The 21,244-nt window shown below is 33.5% G+C and overlaps 1 long non-coding RNA gene across 1 annotated transcript; it reads right to left on the reverse strand.

Annotated features, from left to right (window-relative positions):
* Positions 1 to 8,978: 8,978 nt before the first annotated feature.
* LOC118761987 lies at positions 8,979 to 19,699 on the reverse strand. Its single transcript, XR_004997777.1, has 3 exons — positions 19,535 to 19,699; positions 12,144 to 12,153; positions 8,979 to 8,991 (listed from the first exon to the last, which is right to left on the reverse strand). It is a non-coding gene; the product is annotated as an uncharacterized LOC118761987 (long non-coding RNA).
* Positions 19,700 to 21,244: the final 1,545 nt, after the last annotated feature.

The raw sequence follows: 21,244 nt of genomic DNA on the forward strand, positions 1-21,244 counted from the left end.
TCTTAAAAACACAAACACTACTCACAACCCTAAATCACCCAAATAGTTTATATATAGTTGTGCTACAGCAGTAATGACAAAGAAACATACCAACAAAGCCTAGAAAATATTATTCTCACACCTACCAACTGGGTAGCTTTTAGCCACAACTACAATTCATGTAAGGCAACAATCTATGAAGTGAAAGATCTGACTATGCATTATGCTACCTGCAAACTATACAATTAATGCAGAACATTTGCAACAAAATACAAAATGTTCTTCACATTCTGAAACTTCTAACAGTTATTACTTGAATTAAATAAGAGCCAATAGTGAACAACCAACAATTCATAATAGAATATCAAAATACTGTTTAACCAAATAATCATTTCAAATAAAAAAGATCAATTTCAATGCAAATGCAAAAAGCACTCAACCAACAGACAACTATCACTAACTGATATGGCCAGCAATGGAGCCTCTAAGGTTGCTTGACTTGCTAAAACCACAACTAAATTTCTTCCATATCACACTCTATCATTCTGAAAGAGTAGATACTCCTTTAAAAAAATGGAATAGTCATAGGTCATCTCAGCCAGGGTTGAACTTCAACTAAAATAACTCATATGGAAAGATTTTCATCATTGCAACAATAAAAAAGACAAAATAATGAACAGGTGTAATGACACACTAGTATAGCTAAATAAAATATGCATCAAAAAGGGAGATCAATGTTGCTACATAACCTGATAAAAAATAACAATTAAATTTCCCTCAAATTACACCTCAGCTCTTCACCTAAGAACAGGACATATAAGGTAACACATACAAGAATACATGAAATGTGATATGCATGACAGATCACACACAGCTTTTTCAATCACTTTCAAAAACTGCTCAGAGGACATTTATGTTCTCTAACATACAACTGCTAGGTTATTCAACCTCAAAGAGCTTAATATTAAAATCGTACACTTTAATATTCCTAAGAAGAGACCTCTTGTCTGATAACATACAATGGAAGAGATTTTAAAATTCTTATAGATATAATTTCATTCGCATGTAACATGTTAGACTTCTCAATAAATCTTTATAAAACTGCAAGTGTTTATAAGCCTGACCCAGGAAAGCCTTGTGCAGATCCTCAAGTAACAGTATCCATTCAAACTATGGAAAATGTGTCTTCTTTTAAATATTTTGATAACATGTTAAATAAACAGTGATGTACATCAATAGAATTCAGATCTATCCAAATTCAATTGCTCCCTCTCAACTTGTATTTGAATATTCCTCTTGTATTTGTATTGAATTTGAATATTGTATTTGAATATTCCTCTCAGTTTCCAGTCACAGTACTTGAATAACAAGGGATTGCAATGGACTATTTGGTGTTCAGTTCAAATATCCTTTTGCCACTGTGTACAGCAACTCAACATTTTACCATCATCTCACTTCAGGCCACACATTGATATCTATCACATTATTTTACCACAAAGCATTTCTACCATTATCCATCACATGCTCTCTATCTTCCATCTCTTTCAGTGACTGTCTCTCCTTAAATACACTCCAAAGCATCTCTTCCAATAATAAAATACTCACACTCTTATATAACGGATCTTTATACTTAACTCAGGGGTAGGGAAACTCCCACCCATGGGTGCAATTGTCCCCACAGGCCCATTTTATTTCACCCACAGGCTGATATAATTGTATGTACAAAATAAAGTAAATTTTTCAATAATAAAATTTATACAATATTGGTATGCCTATTTGCAACATAGGTTGCATTTCCACTATGACTTAAAACAGTTAGACATAAGCAGAAAATTGTCCAGTAATTGCCATATGAATGGAAATTTTGTTTTCACTATAAAACACACATTGCTAGGTTTGAACACCCCCCCCCTCGAGACCCAACTAAACTCTAGCTGGAAAATATAGAAACCTCATAAGTAATATAAATGTCCTAAATTCAGTGGCGGTGTTAATGAAGATACTATGCATTAATTTAATGTGTTAAACTTATCTTTATTAATGCCTATCGAATTATACATAGATACATACAAGATCTACACAGATATAAGCATTAGAACTTGTTATCTGCCCATGGACCTTTTTGTTTGTAAATTTTTGCCCGCCGCACTAAAAAGTTTCCTGACCTCTGACTTAACTTTACAATGCTTATTTCCATACCATGTTAATGCTTTTTTTTTTTTAATAATTTTTATCTTTCTACCTTTTTATCTTCGTCTTTTTTATCCCTGGTCTGCTAAGTATTTGCAATGCATCTGAAACCGGCTGACCTAACAACTTTTCTATCTCACTATCATTGTTTTCTTTTGCTAGATTATCAGGCTTCCTTTGATCCAGCCTCCATAGCCATTTTCTCTAACTCTTGATTTTATGTCCAATTTTTATTTGTTGTGCCATTTAACTGATTCCATTAACTGACATAGTAAACTAACTTTCTATCAATTACGATAACCTTTTCCTTCCTCTCCTTTTGCTCTGCCTTTCATTACAACACTTCCTCTACTCTTCGTATCTTTCCACTCTTTTGAACTTACATATATTTATAAACACTGTTCTCTATTAAGCTGTTTGCCAATGTCTTCTGACGAGGGTTATATAACTTCACCCCATGAGTCTCTCAAAATTCATGCTAGCTGATACACCTACAATATTATTGAACTTCATTTCATCATTTGCATATATATATATATATATATATATTATATAAAAGGCTTAGTAAAATAAATTACTTTGCCGCATACTGAACTCATTAGAAATAGCAGCTAAAAAACTTTTTTAAAACTATTTCTAATACTTAAAGAAAATCTCTCTCATATATAGTGTTTGCTTAATTCAACTCACAAAAGTTTGGGGGTAAGGACATCGAAAAATCAAATGCTAAGGTTATTCGAGAACGTACGTTTCAAGATTAGTCAAAACAACATTTCTATCATCGGCTCAGAAATTCCTTGGTTTGGATTTGGAAACACTGAAAATAAGAACATACCCTTTCGAAGATCTGCTCCCAACTAACAGTGCCAACAAATTCAAATAAGCAAGCGAAGAATCTCTGTTCTCCCCTTTCCACCAGCGTGGGTTAAAATCATCAAACACTATGCTTATTTCGGTAAAATCCGAAGCATTAATCAGAGGAAGATTAATTATAATTTCAACAATTGAGGGCAAAATTAATTAATTATTAATCAATTTCACCAAGTGTTCAGTATGCAAAGGGACCATTCAAGGCGAATTCAAATTATTACATTATATAAAAGGGCTTAGTAAAATAAATTACTTTGCCGCATACTGAACTCATTAGAAATAGCAGCTAAAAAACTTTTTTAAAACTATTTCTAATTACTTAATTTTGCCCTCAATTGTTGAAATTATAATTAATCTTCCTCTGATTAATGCTTCGGATTTTACCGAAATAAGCATAGTGTTTGATGATTTTAACCCACGCTGGTGGAAAGGGGAGAACAGAGATTCTTCGCTTGCTTATTTGAATTTGTTGGCACTGTTAGTTGGGAGCAGATCTTCGAAAGGGTATGTTCTTATTTTCAGTGTTTCCAAATCCAAACCAAGGAATTTCTGAGCCGATGATAGAAATGTTGTTTTGACTAATCTTGAAACGTACGTTCTCGAATAACCTTAGCATTTGATTTTTCGATGTCCTTACCCCCAAACTTTTGTGAGTTGAATTAAGCAAACACTATATATGAGAGAGATTTTCTTTAAGTATTAGAAATAGTTTTAAAAAGGTTTTTTAGCTGCTATTTCTAATGAGTTCAGTATGCGGCAAAGTAATTTATTTTACTAAGCCCTTTTATATAATGTAATAATTTGAATTCGCCTTGAATGGTCCCTTTGCATACTGAACACTTGGTGAAATTGATTAATAATTAATTAATTTTGCCCTCAATTGTTGAAATTATAATTAATCTTCCTCTGATTAATGCTTCGGATTTTACCGAAATAAGCATAGTGTTTGATGATTTTAACCCACGCTGGTGGAAAGGGGAGAACAGAGATTCTTCGCTTGCTTATTTGAATTTGTTGGCACTGTTAGTTGGGAGCAGATCTTCGAAAGGGTATGTTCTTATTTTCAGTGTTTCCAAATCCAAACCAAGGAATTTCTGAGCCGATGATAGAAATGTTGTTTTGACTAATCTTGAAACGTACGTTCTCGAATAACCTTAGCATTTGATTTTTCGATGTCCTTACCCCCAAACTTTTGTGAGTTGAATTAAGCAAACACTATATATGAGAGAGATTTTCTTTAAGTATTAGAAATAGTTTTAAAAAAGTTTTTTAGCTGCTATTTCTAATGAGTTCAGTATGCGGCAAAGTAATTTATTTTACTAAGCCCTTTTATATAATGTAATAATTGAATTCGCCTTGAATGGTCCCTTTGCATACTGAACACTTGGTGAAATTGATTAATAATTAATTAATTTTGCCCTCAATTGTTGAAATTATATATATATATATATATATTATATATATATATTATATATATCCATATATATATATATATATGCATATGCATGATAAGTATGGATATTTTTATGAAAGTATATGTACTTGTATGATTGTGTGTGTGTGTGTGTGTGTGTGATTAAAATATTGGTTTCAAATTTTGGCACAAGGCCAGCAATTCTGGGTAGGCGGTAAGTCAATTGCATGGACCCCAGTACTTTACTGGTACTTATTTTATCGACCCTGAAAGGATGAAAGGCAAATCGACCTCGGTGGAATTTGAACTCAGAATGTAAAAATGGATGAAATGCCACTAAGCATTTTGCCCAGTGTGCTAATGATTCTACAAGATTGCTGCCTTATGTAAGTAAAATATTGTGCTTGTGTGTAGATATATATATGTGTGTACATAAGTATGTATGCATATATATGTATGTGGCATCTTGGGCAAATATCCTTTTGTTTAATCTATACTTGCATGGTAAATGATATTGTTCAGTTTGTGTGTGTATGTGTATGTGTATATATATTATATATATATATATATATATATATATATAACCACCAATCTGCTTTGCTTTCTTTTCTTTCTACATGCCACCCTAAAAAAACATCGCCATTCCCGCCCGTTTCTCTAAAAGTTCAACCTTCACATATTCCCTTTAATTCGATCTCCACCATTCACTATCATTTCTTCCCCTGGCTTACAGCGATGTCCATGAGCAGGCTAAGATTTCTCCCTTCTTTTTTCATACATACATACATACATTTGTCTACCGTTTAAATGTTTTGAACTTATAACCACCAATCTGCTTTGCTTTCCTTTTCTTTCTACATGCCACCCTAAAAACATCGCCATTCCCGCCCGTTTCTCTAAAGTTCAACCTTCGCATATTCCCGGTGCACCCGCCCTTGCCCACCCCCACCACCAATACCGGATATCTCTATATTTTTGTTCCATCTATACCGGATGTCGCTTCTCCCACCACCATTATAGGTGTCTACTCTTCGAACCCCCCTCTTCAACATGCTATTTCACCATGCATTACCCTCTCTTGATATCCTACGTTCTACTTGCCTAGAACCTGTCATCATTTCTCTGAACCACCCCTCCCCACTGGTGCTCCCCTATATATTTCTGCACCCCAACCCACATAAAAAGCACCATCCGAACGTGGCCGATGCCAGACCCCTCTGGCACCTGTGCAGGTGGCACATAAAAAACACCCACTACACTCGCGGAGTGGCTGGCATTAGGAAGGGCATCCAGCTGTAGAAACACTGCCAGACTAGACTGGAGCCTGGGGCAGTCCCGAGCTCCCCAGACCCCGGTCGAAACCGTCCAACCCGTGCTAGCGCGGAAAACGGACGTTAAACGATGATGATGATGATGATGACAGCATCAGTCAGTGATTACCTGAATCAGATGCAAAGATAAGGCTTGATTATACCACATAACTGTACATGCAACTCTCCATCTGAATACATTCCTTATGTCTGTTATTGTCTACCTGTCTTTTCTGCTTCCATACATTCTTGAAGATCATTCTTGTGGCTGACTTTTTACCACAGTACTAACTACCCTTGATGAAAAAGATTTATTTCTATGATCCATGCTTACTTTAGGATGATATTTATATATATAAATTTTATGTATTATACATATCCTCGTCATCATTTAACATCTGCTTTCCATACTGGCATGGGTTGGATGGTTTGACAGAGAACTGGTAAGCCGGGAGACTGTACCAGGCTCCAATGATTTGGCAAGGTTTCTACAGCTGGATGCCCTTCCTAATGCCAACCACTCTGATAGTTTAGTGGGTGTTTTTTATGTGGCACTGGAATGGGAGCCAGTCAGGTGGCACTGGCATTAGCCATGCTCAAATGGTTCTTTTTATGTGCCACTGGCACAGGTGCAAGTCAGGCGGCATTGGCACCAACCATACTCAAATGGTACTTTTTACATGCCACCAGCAAGGGTGCCAGTCAGGCTGCACTGGCATCGGCTACACTTGAATGGTGCTTTTTACGTGCCATGACTACAATTTTACTTGTTTCAACAGCTCTTCACAAGCATACCATATTGCCCAACGACTGAAGGGTACTTTCAAATGGGCCAGTTGTGCGACAGAGGCATCGGCCATGACTACGATCTCACTTGGCCTGAGATTGGCCACAACTACAATCTCACTTCGGTGTATGTAGCTTTGTCTATAAAATAATGATGTTATCAAATGGTGCCCAATGATCACTGTATGTTCCAACCATGAGCTATAAACTATAAAACCCTATTAGCACTGTATGTGTGTGTATATTAACAGATGGCCAATAAAACCTTACATAAAAAAAATGTCGATGACTTGCTAATAGGGTTTTATAGTTCATAGCTCATGGTAGAAACATGCAGTGATCATTGGGTACCATTTGATGACTTCATTTCTTCATAGTCAAATCAACATACACCGAAGCTGAAAGAATTAGAAGCACCTTTCAAATGTAATTATTGTCTTATATACATATTTTTGTGTGTGTGTGTATGTGTGTGTGTGTGTGTGTGTGTGTACATGTAAAGCAAAGTGTCAAAATATTCTGATATCAACTGTGGGACTTAAACAGCATATCTAATTTAAACCATATGGCAGTGTTAATCACTGCACAAAAATACATACACGAAGTGTGCATATGTATATCACCAAAGGATAGCCAATTAATATGTATACTGAATGAAAACACCATGTGATATCAGGTGGTATTTAGTTTGCTGAGGTATATCCTGCTGTTAAACTTCATCATTTGATAAACAGAAGTTGTTAAAATAAGTACCACTCAAATTTCTAGTCAAAAGAATCAACTAAAAGCCCTGAAGATTGTACCCTAACTTTACTTCATCCCAGTGGCTGAAAGCAGAGAACGAATAAAAGAAAATACTCTTCCTGCTGTGAATTTGTATGTGTAACAATTGTGTTTATGTCTGTGTTAAAGAAATTCTATTTTTCCAAGAGAGTGACTATGAAACACTTACATATTTTAATAACAATGAATGCTATAAAAATGATAATGATATTATCAATAAGTCTGTCTGCACTCAACTATTTCATTTTAAATATTCACCCATATATTTAATTACAAATTATAGCCAGAGGACTTATCCAATAAGTTTATCTGTTTATCTGACATATCATTGAGGGCCGAGAGAGAAAATAAAAATAAAATGTACTTATCGCAATCAAAATTGCATTAACTTTATATTCAAATATCAATTGTCACTAAAATTTTCATATTAAGATACTACATTGTACATATTAGATGAACAGTTCTGAAATATATATCATTTAATTATCAACTTATATTTAAATAACATTCGATATTTTAACTGAGTAAGAAAATTGTGGTTGCACAGATGTGAATATATTCAAAACAGTAATATAATGTTCTAAATACAAACTTTGGGTGATAATAAATTGTACATAAAACTGAATATCCATCTCTCTTACTCTCTCTACACATACATATAAATATATATATGTATCATCATCATCGTTTAACGTCCATTTTCCATGCTAGCATGGGTTGGGCGGTTCAACCAGGGTCTGGGAAGCCAGGGGTTGCACCAGGCTCCAGTCTGATCTAGCAGTGTTTCTACAGCTGGATGCCCTTCCTAACGCCAACCACTCTGCGAGTGTAGTGGGTGCTTTTTACGTGCCACCTGCACAGGTGCCAGGGGGGTCTGGCATCGGCCACGATCGGTTGGTGCTTTTAACATGCCACCGGCACGGAAGCCAGCCAAGGCGGCGCTGGCATTGGCATGCAGAGAGAGAGAGAGATGTGTGTGTGAAGTGTATGTTTAGAAAAGAGGGGTAGTCAGAATTTTGGGTAATTATATATTACTATTTTCCTCTCATTTATTTCTGAGACTCATCAGATATGAATTTTTAAAGAAAGTGTTATGCCTTTTATATAAATCTGGAAGTGTGTGTGTGTATATGTATGCATACATATATATGTGTATGTATTTGTAGGTATGTGCATACATGCATGTGTGGTGCAAGCATGTGTGTGTGTGTGATGAACCCTTGGAGGCCTGGCCAGAGGGAGAAAAATGGAGGAAGTAAGAAAGACTATATATATATAATCATTTCACGTCTGTTGTCCATGCTGGCAGGCTGGACAGCTACACCATATATATATATATATATATATACATATGAGAAGAAGACCCATCAAGCCAAGTAAAATCATAGTCATGGCAGATACTGGTGAAACGCAAATGGCAGCCACGCCACTGGCAATGTAAAAGCACCTGTTACACTCTCAGAGTGGTTGGCATGAAGAAGGGTATCCAGCCACAGAAAACCATGCCAAATCAGACTGAATCCTGGCACAGCCATCCAGCATGCCAGCCCAGTCAAAGTGCCCAACCCATACCAGAATTGACAACAGGTGTTAAATGGTGATGATATATGTAAGTTATAATTAAAGTTTAGATTTGAAATTTAAAAGTTAGCATGTAAACTGTATTGTGGGTATGTCTCTAGCAGTGTTCTGGCAGCACACATTCACCTCTTATGGCTACCTGGAGTCATCCACAGTAAATACACATTCACTGTTGGGTCTAGGTTACGAATTCCTTGGTGCACATTGAGTATAGTAGAAATAATTAATATGGAAGATAGAGTATACTGGAAAGTTTATTTATCACAACGATTGTTTCGGCATTTTTTTAATAAGTGTTTATTGTTGATCTAATTAATTGACTATTAAAAAGAATATACTGTCTTATTTGATCGTTGGTCATATGTGATTTTTGAAAAAGTCACTAATCTAAAGTATCCACAAGAATTGGCTGGGATCAATGATGCACTACATCAACAAAAATCAATTCAATAAAGTTCACAAGATGGACTAACTGACAAATATTTTTTTCACTATGACAAACAATGGTAACAAATAGTGTGAACTTTAAAGTAAGCAGTACCCTACAATAGCAACAACGAAACCACCTGTTTGCATCTTGATGTAAAATCATAAGCATATATTTGAGCTATAACAGTGCCCTACCGTTACTGGTAGAGAGTAATTGTGAAGACTGCAGGGCATGGGCCAATAAAACAAGCTAAAATATATATTTATTATAACTCAAGAAGGACAGGACAGTAAAATGATAGACAGAATATTTTATTAAAGATAGAGAAGATATTATTGGTTTATGTAGTATCATTCCATTCCATTAAGGACTTTTATCAATGCACTGTGGCTGAACATACACATAGAGACATGCTCTTGGCATTAACAATATGTATAGTGTAGAACAGAGAAGAAATAAGATAGATATAATAGTCAATTTGAATTATAAAAGGTGTTGTCACTTTTATTGAATATCAAACTTTCAAATGGAAAAACAAAAATGGCATGCAACCTGTAGAAATGTTATAAGCTTGATATGTTTCATAGAAACTGCTAATATTGTTTGAGGAAAATTTAAGAGAACAGTTGGATATTTAGGTTCACTACATTCAATGCAATGTTATGAAATGCTAAAGTAGAATATGGGTGATGATCAGTTTTAACAGTAGAACAAATATTTGTATAGATTGTCTAAAAGTTTCATAAATATATGAATTTATCCTGAACCAAACTTTGTCTTGAAGTATTTCAATAATTTAACATGCAATGAAGTTATATACAAACAATTCTCTGAATCTGCATGAGCATTGAATCAACATAGAAATGTAGTTTCAAAGAGAATTTGGATGAATTGAGCAGCAATAATAATAGTAATAAATAACGATTTCTAAGACAATATTAAAATTATATAGTTGTTATTTAGCCTGAGTTCAGACTTATTAGAGCAGACCTGTGATCAAATGTATTCCAATGGTGACCATTCCAACTTAGATAAGATACATTTAGGACTACATAAGTTCACTATGTCCCTTTTTAAGGTAGTAAGGTGTGATTTGATGAAAATTTTGGCTGATGTTTCTAGCACTTAATCTCTACAAAACTGTTATTTTCACCAGTCATAACCTACACAGAAACAGCCTTCATATTTGAAAATACATGCAGCCTACAAATTTTGAAATGCAATTTTTATGGTTTGTACTAGATCTCAATATGAACATCTTCAAAGCATAGCAGCCCTTAAGCTCCCCTTTCTCACAAACTGCAACTGATCCTTTCAATCCACTCCACTGCCAAAAGAATCTCTGCTAACTTTGTGAAATCTTCCTTTCCTCCACTTTTCAACCATGATAGTTTTATGAGAAAAGTATTCTCAAGAAAGAAAGCCTTTACATCAGTGTTTCTCGACGTTTTTACCCTTAAAATAAATTGCACAAGAAAAAGAAATATTATATAACATATCTTTCACACATTTTTTCCTCAAAGTTCACATGGCCCAGTGATCATGGTCGTGGGATTGCTGTTTCGATTTCCAAGTCGGATGTTGTAAGTGTTTATTGAGCGACAACACCTAAAGCTCCATAAGGCTCCAGCAGGGGTCGGTGGCGAACCCTGCTGTACTCTTTCAACAAAGGGCCAGCTTTGTCACTCTGTGTCATGCTGAATCTCCCTGAGAACTACGTTAAAGGTACACATCTGTGGAGTGCTCAGCGACTTGCATGTTAATTTCACGAGCAGGCTATTGTGTTGATCAGATCAACTGGAACCCTCATCATCTTAACCAATGGAGTGCCACGATGATATATAATTTTATATATATATCATGAAATTAGCATTAGCTTATCTCACTCTTTCTCATGGAGCCCCTAGGAATCTTTTGCAGAACTCTAAGGTTCTACGGAACCCTGGTTGAGAAACGCTGCTCTACATTCACTGGCTGTTTCATAACCAACTCTACACTGCACACACCAGATGAATCTTTTCTAAAACTACTTCTATCCACACTACACACCTCACTAATTTGCAGAAATATACACCAAGTGCAAAAGTACCTCTAATTGAGGCCACAAATAAAGCCAAGTAGCCTTGGTAATCTCCCTTTCATTATACTCAAATAATGCATTTACATGTGAGCTCCACACTTGCCAAACTTTCCAGTTTTCTCTCTCTCTCTCTCTCTCTTGCCTCCTCCTTTCTTTGTATAGAGATATATTCTAATTTCTGAAAACATGTTAAAATGTGTTGCATTCTCCAAAATGATAACACTGTTTTGACCCTTCTAAATATTTTCATAACACAATCACTACCTTCACCTCAAAAAATATGGAGACAGCCATTAACAACAACTAGCTCTGCAAACTCGAATCTCTCATCAGTGACCACTAGTGCATCTTTTTTTAAAGCTAGTCCTACTGGAGTCTTGCTTACCAGTGGAAATTTAGTGAAGACAGAATTGTTACACATGACAGTAATCTTTTAACTATGTCTGGCATCTATCTCTTATCTTTTAGATTGTTAGTTTCCTATCAAATAGCACTATCACAATATATGCAAATGGAGTTTCCTTTCATACAAATTCTATTAAGCCTAGTGTACTCCATGTTAATTGCATCCAAATTTGTCTTCCACATTCTTCTTCTAATACGTCAATGACTTACTTGCCATAACATCAACAATGACCATTCCTATACCAAGGATACCACCCTTTCTTTACCAGCTAACTTTTCTCACCCAAGTTTCATCCACATGCACTTTAGACATACCATGCCAAATCTGTACTTATTCCATAAACTGATATCAGAAAAACCTTCTCAAATCAAGTTAGCATAAATCATAGGTGCAAGCTGAAGCTTGCTTCCAAACCACATGGTTCCGGGTTCAGTCCCACTATATGACATCTTGAGTAAGTGTTTTCTATTATAGTCATAAACTGATCAAAACCTTGTAAGTGGATTCGGTCGATGGAAACTGAAAGAAGCCCATAATGTGAGTGTGCACGTGTCTTTGTGTCCGTGTTTGCCCCACCCACACACACATCACTTGACAACCAGCAGTGGCATGTTTACATCCCTGTAACTTAACAGTTTGACAAAAGAGACCAATAGAATAATTACAAAGCTTAAAAGATAAGTACTGAGGTTGATTTGTTCGACTAAAACCCTTCAGGGCAGTGCCCCAGCATGGCTGTAGTCTAATGACTAAAACAAGTAAAAGATAAATGGAAAAACAAAACAGACATTTACTGCACATGCCAAGAAGATATTATTGTACCTCACCCCAACATCCCTTATACATGAGCAGCATGCAATTAGGTCCTTTACAATCACTTCAAGTGCTAGGCTCCACTATCATTGAGGACCCCTCCAGGAAAATGCATGTCTTTAACATAGGAAGGACAGCTTTCCTTTTCAACCAATCAAAAAAACATTGATAAATTTTAATAAATCCAGTTTAATATATTTTAATCAAAATGTTGCTTTGACTGTTCATTTTGAAAAACCATCTTTGCTCAAAATACACAGATCTCTCTCTCTGTCCCACTTTCTTTCTCCAGGTCTTATTGATTGTGGTCATATCCAGTCATATATATTACTCTACCTCTGGTATTTGAGTACTCTTTTTTCCACCTTGTTTCACATTTATAAGTTTACTCTGGTATATATATATATAATATATATATATATATATATTATATATATATATATATATATGTGTGTGTGTGTTTCTATCTTCATATTTAGATTTACTTTCATATCACTTCTGTGTATTTTCACTCGTCAAAAAATTAATGTAACAGCAATTAAAATTTAAAAGAGATGTCGGTAATGCTGTTCACATATAGTGAGGATATAAAATCAAAGCACTTACATTTCACTATTCTCTAATTTTCGATTTTTCTTATAAATATTTAACTAAATTTTTCACTTCCCTTTCATATTTCAGTATTTATCTTTTCTCTAAAAGTTAGGAATCAGCACATTCAATAATGTAGTATTGTATACACACAAAAAAATTAAGATAGTGAACATATGAACACACACACGTAAGTGTGCATGTATGTTGCAGTAACTGGTCCTGAAGTGCAATGGCATTGGTGGGATCTTTGGCACTATGCAGTGTCGTCCCGTTCTATATATATATATAGAATATACATATATATATATATATATAGAATATACGTATATAATATATATATTTAAACATATATATCTATATGAATGTATAAAACCAATTCTCTCTCTCTCTCTCTCTCTCTATATATATATATATATATATACACACACATATATAAATATATATATACATATATATATATATACACACAAATATATAGATACACATATATATAGATACACACACATATATATATATATACATATATAGATACACACACATATACATATATATATATATATATATAGATACACACACACATATATATATAAATACCATACATACTTCTCCACACACACATACACACATTTCTGCACACACATTTATATGCATTTATACATATTTGCAAACACGCATTTGCATACTTGCTCCCACTCATGCATGATAAAGCTAAAACAAAAGAATTCTCAAGATATATGCATATTACTCAAAAATAAGTGTTATAGAGGAAAAAATTTTCTTTTAACTCTTCACACACACACTCACATACACACTACATCCAATATTTCAAGAGAATACCATTGACTGAATCTTTTACATGACCTGAAGAACAAAGTATACTGCAATCTATTTGATGCACTAGTTTACTTTGAATGTCTACGAATTAATACCACATTGAGATTTCAGCTTTTGGCAAATATACTACCACTAAAAGGGTAGATTGAAAAAGTTGCCAGAAATTCTTTATATATTGATGTTAAAGGAGAAATATATGGAATTTCCAGAAATCCGTAGACTTCTAAAATGGGCTATGGCAATATAGATCTATCGATTCAACAGAAGCTCGCTTTTTACTTAAGATAGGAGAAACCTAATAGCAAGTATAATACAATCAGGAAATTCTCTAAAATGAAGAATTTGGTATCTTTGACAAACATGAAAGATCATAATTCAGTTGAATCATTTTAGTTTTATTTTTGTATTTTATATCTAAAAATCTACCTGCAATGCAATAATGGAGAGAAAAGAACTTATGCAAGTTTAACTCACTTGAAACATTAATTGTTGTCAAGTTTGAAACTAAAAGCTATAATTAAATTTCAAATTCTTTATAATTGCTATCTTTAGTGATCACTATTCTCTTTTACACATTTCCCAAACAACTACAGTTTTGAAAAAGTTCTAAATTTGAATTTATATCTAGTCAAATTCTCTTTGCATCTGTCAACTTTTAATACAATCAAGCTTCTTTTCTTTGAATGTGTATCTGTATAAGTATGTGTGTGTGTGCGTGCACACACACACACACAAATACATGTAATATAAGTTATTGCAATTGATGAGTATTACTGAAATATATTCCTTTCTCACTCTGAGAACTATTGTGATTGCTTAATTCTTCATCATCATCATTATGCAATTATTTCATAACAACCTGAGTTGTCACAATTTATCATCTCTTTCTTGAGGTTCAGCATTGAGATTGTCTCTCCTCATTTCTTCTCATGTCTATCTCACTTTTTTTTTTCTTTTCTCTTTCAAACATTCTTTCCACGTGGAATACCTCTGTATCCAGCTATCACCAGCCATACTTATCTGATTCCCATACCCATGTAGTTTTCTTATTCTCTAAAAATGATTTTTCTTACACCCAGTTTTTCTCTCACTTCATATATGATCCATCATTCATGTATACTAACATTACAAACTCAAAAGAAACTACTCGCTAAATTTCTTTCCAGCTTTCACATAACCTCAGTATTTAAATAGTCTGTACTTAATTATTTTGTCACATGCTCTAGCTACTTCAGTTCCTTTATGAATCTATTTTTCTGTCAACAACAAGGTCTACTCTACTCACCAAAACCCTATTACTAACTTAGAAGAATCTGTGCCTCTCTCCTTTTCCCAAGTGATGCTTGTGTTCCATGCTCATGTGATGCTTGACTGAGGTTGCTCTCCATCTTACCTCTTGTACACAATGCACGCCTACTCATTTCTGCTCCAGCATCAAATTTAGAGAAATTATAAATAATCTCTCTAAATTTGCTGTTCTTCAAACAGCAAAAGTTTAGCAACTTTGAAGTTTTGTACATGACGAGATGATGGACTTTCCAGTAGTGAATGCATGTCTGTTTCATAAATCAGTTTTTCAGTTATTCTCCATTTGACCACTCAAATAACATGCACAGCACTAACATGGTAAACATTAGTAATGTGTTTTTAAGTTTTGTGATATCTGCATGATTTTAATGACTTGACGTCTTTCTTAGTATCAACTTTACAGTATGATCTGAATGTAGTCAATAGTACCATCAACACTAGACAGATTGTTTGTCAAAACTAAGATGTTCCTTTAATACTGTGTCAGTTCTATTCAAGAGTTGCTGATGCCCCAATGCAGAGTGCCTTATCTATAAAGGGAGTATCTCCTCTAAACAGATTTTTATTGAGAGTTACTGCTTTCCCCTATGATTTACTTTCATAATAACTTGTAGAGCATATGTATCCTTCAATTAACTATAAATACTAATATTATCCCTCATAACTTAACAAAATCATCAATTGTTTGACTGCCACCTCTCTAAAGAAATTGCTGTTTGTCATCATTAAAACAAAAACACAATTGTTTATTGGTTTAAAAAAATTACTTTTTAGAGCTTTTAGATATGAAGTGAATAACTTATAAACACAAAGATAGTCTCCCACTTCCTTTTTTTCCTCATGCAGACAAACACACACACACACGCATGCATGCACACACAAGAATGATTCTGTAAGTGAATCACACTCATGAAATTTGAATTTTGAACTCTGTCTTCAGTTAGAACTATTTAACCATTAGTTAACCATATTTCTTCATCAATGCAAAAAGTCACAATCCCCAATATCATAATCCTCCTGCTCTCCCTCCTCATTATTATCGTCCTCTTTGCAGCTGCTTTACATTTTGACATAGATCAGAAGACCCCTTCTCTCTTGTGTCTGCTTTCGCATAGTTTCTATACCTGGATATCCTTCTAAATACCAGACACTTTACAGAGTGCAGTAGGTACTTTGTTCATGGCACCACTACAAGTGAGTTTATCCTTCTAAATACAAGATATTTTACAAAGTATAGTAGCTACTTTGTTCATGGTACCTCTACAAGTAAGGTTGCCTTGTAACTAAAGAGCCTTCTTGAGAGAGAGAATACTGAAGTGAGTGCTTTATGTCGGGTACTGAGAGGATAATATGTGGGAAGAGAAGGGACAAGTTTGTTGTGGAGGAGAATCATGGATACATCATATTTGACATAGGAGGGTGAGGGTATGGTGCAACAGCATGCTGGAATAGTGCCACCACTATCATAATTACACTTCTTAAAACATAAATACTTCAATAACATAAGAAGCAAAACTTAACTGAAACTTGGTTTTTTCTGTGTATTATCAGTAATATTCTGTAATTTCTCAAAATAACATGCTTTCATACAACACAAATAGACTATTAGATATGATAGAAACTATATGCCCCCAAAATATGATTAAATTTATACAAGAACTTTCAGACATATTACATATTAATGGAACTCTGACACTTTATTTTCTTCAAATACAGATTTATTCTAAGATAAATTGTACAGAAAACTATTTAACTAAACTTCAATATAGTGGATATATTTGTATTGGGATTCTTTTCTACACTGCTTGAAGCATTGCAAGATGTTTAAAATGCTGCACAATAGAAGTTCCATTCCAGTACATAAAAAAAAATAACCAGATGTTCAAATCAATTATGAGAAAAATACACTTTCCATAATCAGAAAAATTTAAAGTTTATTGATAATATATTGATATCATATTTAATAACTAAAACAATTGCTGACAAATCAACTTAATACTTAAAGTTACTAATGAATGTAGGTTATAGGAGTTCTAATTTTGGTACAAGTTCAGATATTTTTTTTTATAGATGATTATTGTCAACTTAGTGATTTGTTATTTTATCAACCACAAAAAGAAGGAAAAGTCAACCATGGCAGAATTTGTATTCGGTATGAAGAGGAATACAACCAAATATTGCAAAGTACATAGTTTATGCCCTACTATTTGTCATCCAGCACTGAAGACTAAAAAACAAAACCTATTTGTAGATCTTAATACTTAAGATACTGACAAGTAAGATATTTCAGTGCACTAAATCCAACAATAAGTGCCTGTATCTTAAAATTGGTTTTGGTTAATGCACAGGTTAGTAGAAAAAGAAAAGGATTTTACACACTAGATAAAAGAACTCACAAAATTTTAAATAACTTCAAGACCTTATATTAAAGGAAATAGTTGTTTAAAGCTCTCAAAATAATATGTAGCTCTGAATGCAAGCACTGAAGTTGCAAACTACATGATGTGTGTGTTTTTATTGCATGCTTGTATGCAACCATGTAGGCATAATGTCTGATGTTTTGGGTATATTACAAAGACCTTGAAGAGAAAACTGATTTTGTAACTAAAAGGAAAAAAAAAGAAAATATGATATTCACTTTACTGAAGAACACAATATATTAAGGATAAAATAAACAAAAAATATCAATAATTTTAAGATAACCAAGAACCTATGTAAATAATCAACTCTCAAATTGCCTCTAAATAATATATGACATTAATGTATCTACTACAATCTACTTTGGAATTTAGTAATGTACAAATATTTTTACAGTAATATTTCACAATATACAACAACAGAAATAATAGGACTGTTAAACAAAATATCCTTGATCAAAGCTTAATATCAAGCATTTAATTAATAATATATATTGCAACACACTACAACTACTGAGTCTAGAACAAATTCTAAACCCCTTTGGAGACAACTAGTTCCAAATCTTCTGTTGCTGTATCCTCCTTAGGGATTACAATGTTAAATGCTAAACTGATACCAGTAAAGCATGTATAATGGATATAACCGACATGTAAACAATCTGTATGAAGGAGTATACACGCATGTTTCTATCACACTAAATCTAAATGAGATCCACTTAGGTTAAAATTGTAACTCTGTCTCTACAAGTTATAAATCCCAAAATTGTTTCTGAAAAATTACTAAAAGCATTTCCATCAGAACCATGTTATTTCACTATAATAATAGCATCAATATCAATGATTGCAAACTTGGAAATAACAATAAGATTCAGCAAATGCTTACAGCAGCAAAATAAACACAAGATCATAGTTGTGTACATCTAATTTATTCGCATGCACCAAATAATTAATCAAGAATTACAAAGACAAAGCTTTCAGAAAATAATCAAAAGTTAACATCATTCATCTAACTTTATCTTAATTTTGTAGTATATTATGATAATATAAATTTGTATAATTCAAAAATACAATTTAAAAATTACTATAAATTTTTGAAATTTCTATGCTTATTGCAAGAGGTAACTTTTATTATTATTTTTAGAGTATTTAGAAACTGCTACTTTGAACAAATTCTAATACGTAAGTGAGATGTGGTCACATTTTTGAAACTAAGCCAATCAGCAATTTGGTGTAGTGCCAAGCACTCATAGCTAGATCTGCTCAAATCTAGCCTATGTTAGCTAACAATCTCAGTATTAAGTCCAATCAAAATATATATGCCAAGAACAAATTGAAATTTAATGCTGATTAATCAAGCATACAATTCATTGGAAATAGTTCAATGACTACTACAAGAAAACCATCTGCAATATATAAAGCTAAATTATCAGATTCACAATGAGAGACCTATGTATTCAAGTAATGATGGACTAGATACACTTACAATACATATCCTATAGAGATCCAAAAACAAAAATGTCATATTGACAAAGTATATATGACTACAAAAAGTACATATCTACAATAGTTACCATAGTCATACCGAAAGAGGTTTATTTCAGAAAAACATACCAATCTCAAAAATTGACATAGTTTTATAAGCTACTGTTATAAACAGATATTTGAAAAGCACATAATCATATGTAAGTTACACAAATTTAACCCTTTAGCATTAAGAATTTAACCCTTTCTGGCCACACCTGGCCCAAATATTCTACTTGTTTTAGCTTCAAACCAACCAGATACAGCCTTTCACACATAACCTACAATGTCATTCTAAATATGAACATTCATCTCATCAAAATAATGAAGCTTCAAGATAATGCATTATTAATTAAAAACAATATGAATAAATAAGCATTAAACTTGACAGAGAAATAAGAATACTAAAGGGTTAAATATACAAATAATGTACAAGACAGTTCTCCACAGTAAACTATCTTTCTAGAAATAACTGCCAAATCTCCCTCAAATCATATCTTCCTGTCTTAAACAAGAAAAGACAGAGAAAATGGTTACAGCTAGAATGCCTTTAATCATGTTTGTTTAATCAAGGTTCAGGGCTAAAACCCAACAACACAATACATAAAACAGACATATTCAAGATTAAAGACTAAACAAGTTAGTAATTCCATAAAAAGACATATTTTTCAATAACATCAAGTAACTATTCTACATAGCTATTATAAGTAGTAATCATCAGTCTAAGTGATAACAGAAAATGTGCAATAATATCAATGCATTTAAGACTTTTACCTGCTCTATTTACCAAGTCTATTATGATACTATATTTATATAGATCAACAAATGTTCAATTGTCTTGAAATGATGCCATATAAATTGTAGCGGAGCCATCCAACAATAACTTAATAAAAGAATATAACAAAAGATTATTTGTCATTACAAAAACGTTATATCCTTGAGCAAAGCTGATCATACTGATTGCTTTATTTTGCCTGACTTAAAAAATTAATAAATGAAATGAAACAAGAATACTCAGGGAGTGCAAACCTCTGCCAAGGCAACACCAACATCCTCTCAACAATTAGCCAAAGAGGATTTTTAAAATGAGAACATCTGAAATAAACTCGATGGCTCTCACAAATGAGAATACTAAAAATGATCCCAACCACTCTCAAAACTTGAGTAAAAAAAACTGGAAAAATAATCCAGAAACCTCGTCTAGTACCAGATCAATCCCAAAATTTAATCAGTTCATACCAGTCATGAGGCCAAACATCCCTCAAAATATCATCTGAATCTGTCCAGTGGTTCTTGAGATATCTTGTCCATGGACAAAAAACAAACACAACTGAAAATAATACCTATGCCATCGCTAAGGTGGAGGTAATAATAACAATAAAAAAAACAGATGTCATTATGTCATAGGCAGGTGGTTAGTGACAGTGAGGTGAAGAATGCAGCTGTAGAAACAATTACCCAAACACAAAAGAAGAAGCAAGCAATGGTATGTATAACAGTGGTTTTGGATAAGCAAACAAAACCTCACTAACAATGACATCATTATTACATAAATACCATATGTCTGAAAAATACCCTCATTGCACAATGTCCTAGAAAGATGAAATACAATATTTGCCCAACAAAAATATCACATATGCAAAAAATAATACCTTCTAAACAAAGAGACATGATATGCTTGACAACGGATTCAAATACACTTGCAAATTGCCCCTTTGTAATAAGTGCACAATTAATGCAATTACCCACTAGTTCATTCTTTAAAGTACGATAAGAGATAGTTCTGACAGCATAATTGTAACAAATGTTCACAATACTACTATTACTTTATAAAAATATGGCATTGTAAAGATGTGTGTGTGTGCGTCACGAGATATCAGAAGTAATTACAAGCAAACCAACTTAAGAAAATACATGGTTTCAAAAAC

This window comes from Octopus sinensis, unplaced genomic scaffold (genome assembly GCF_006345805.1).
Source record: "Octopus sinensis unplaced genomic scaffold, ASM634580v1 Contig18962_ERROPOS1389914, whole genome shotgun sequence".
In the NCBI taxonomy this organism is placed as follows: Eukaryota; Metazoa; Mollusca; class Cephalopoda; order Octopoda; family Octopodidae; genus Octopus; species Octopus sinensis.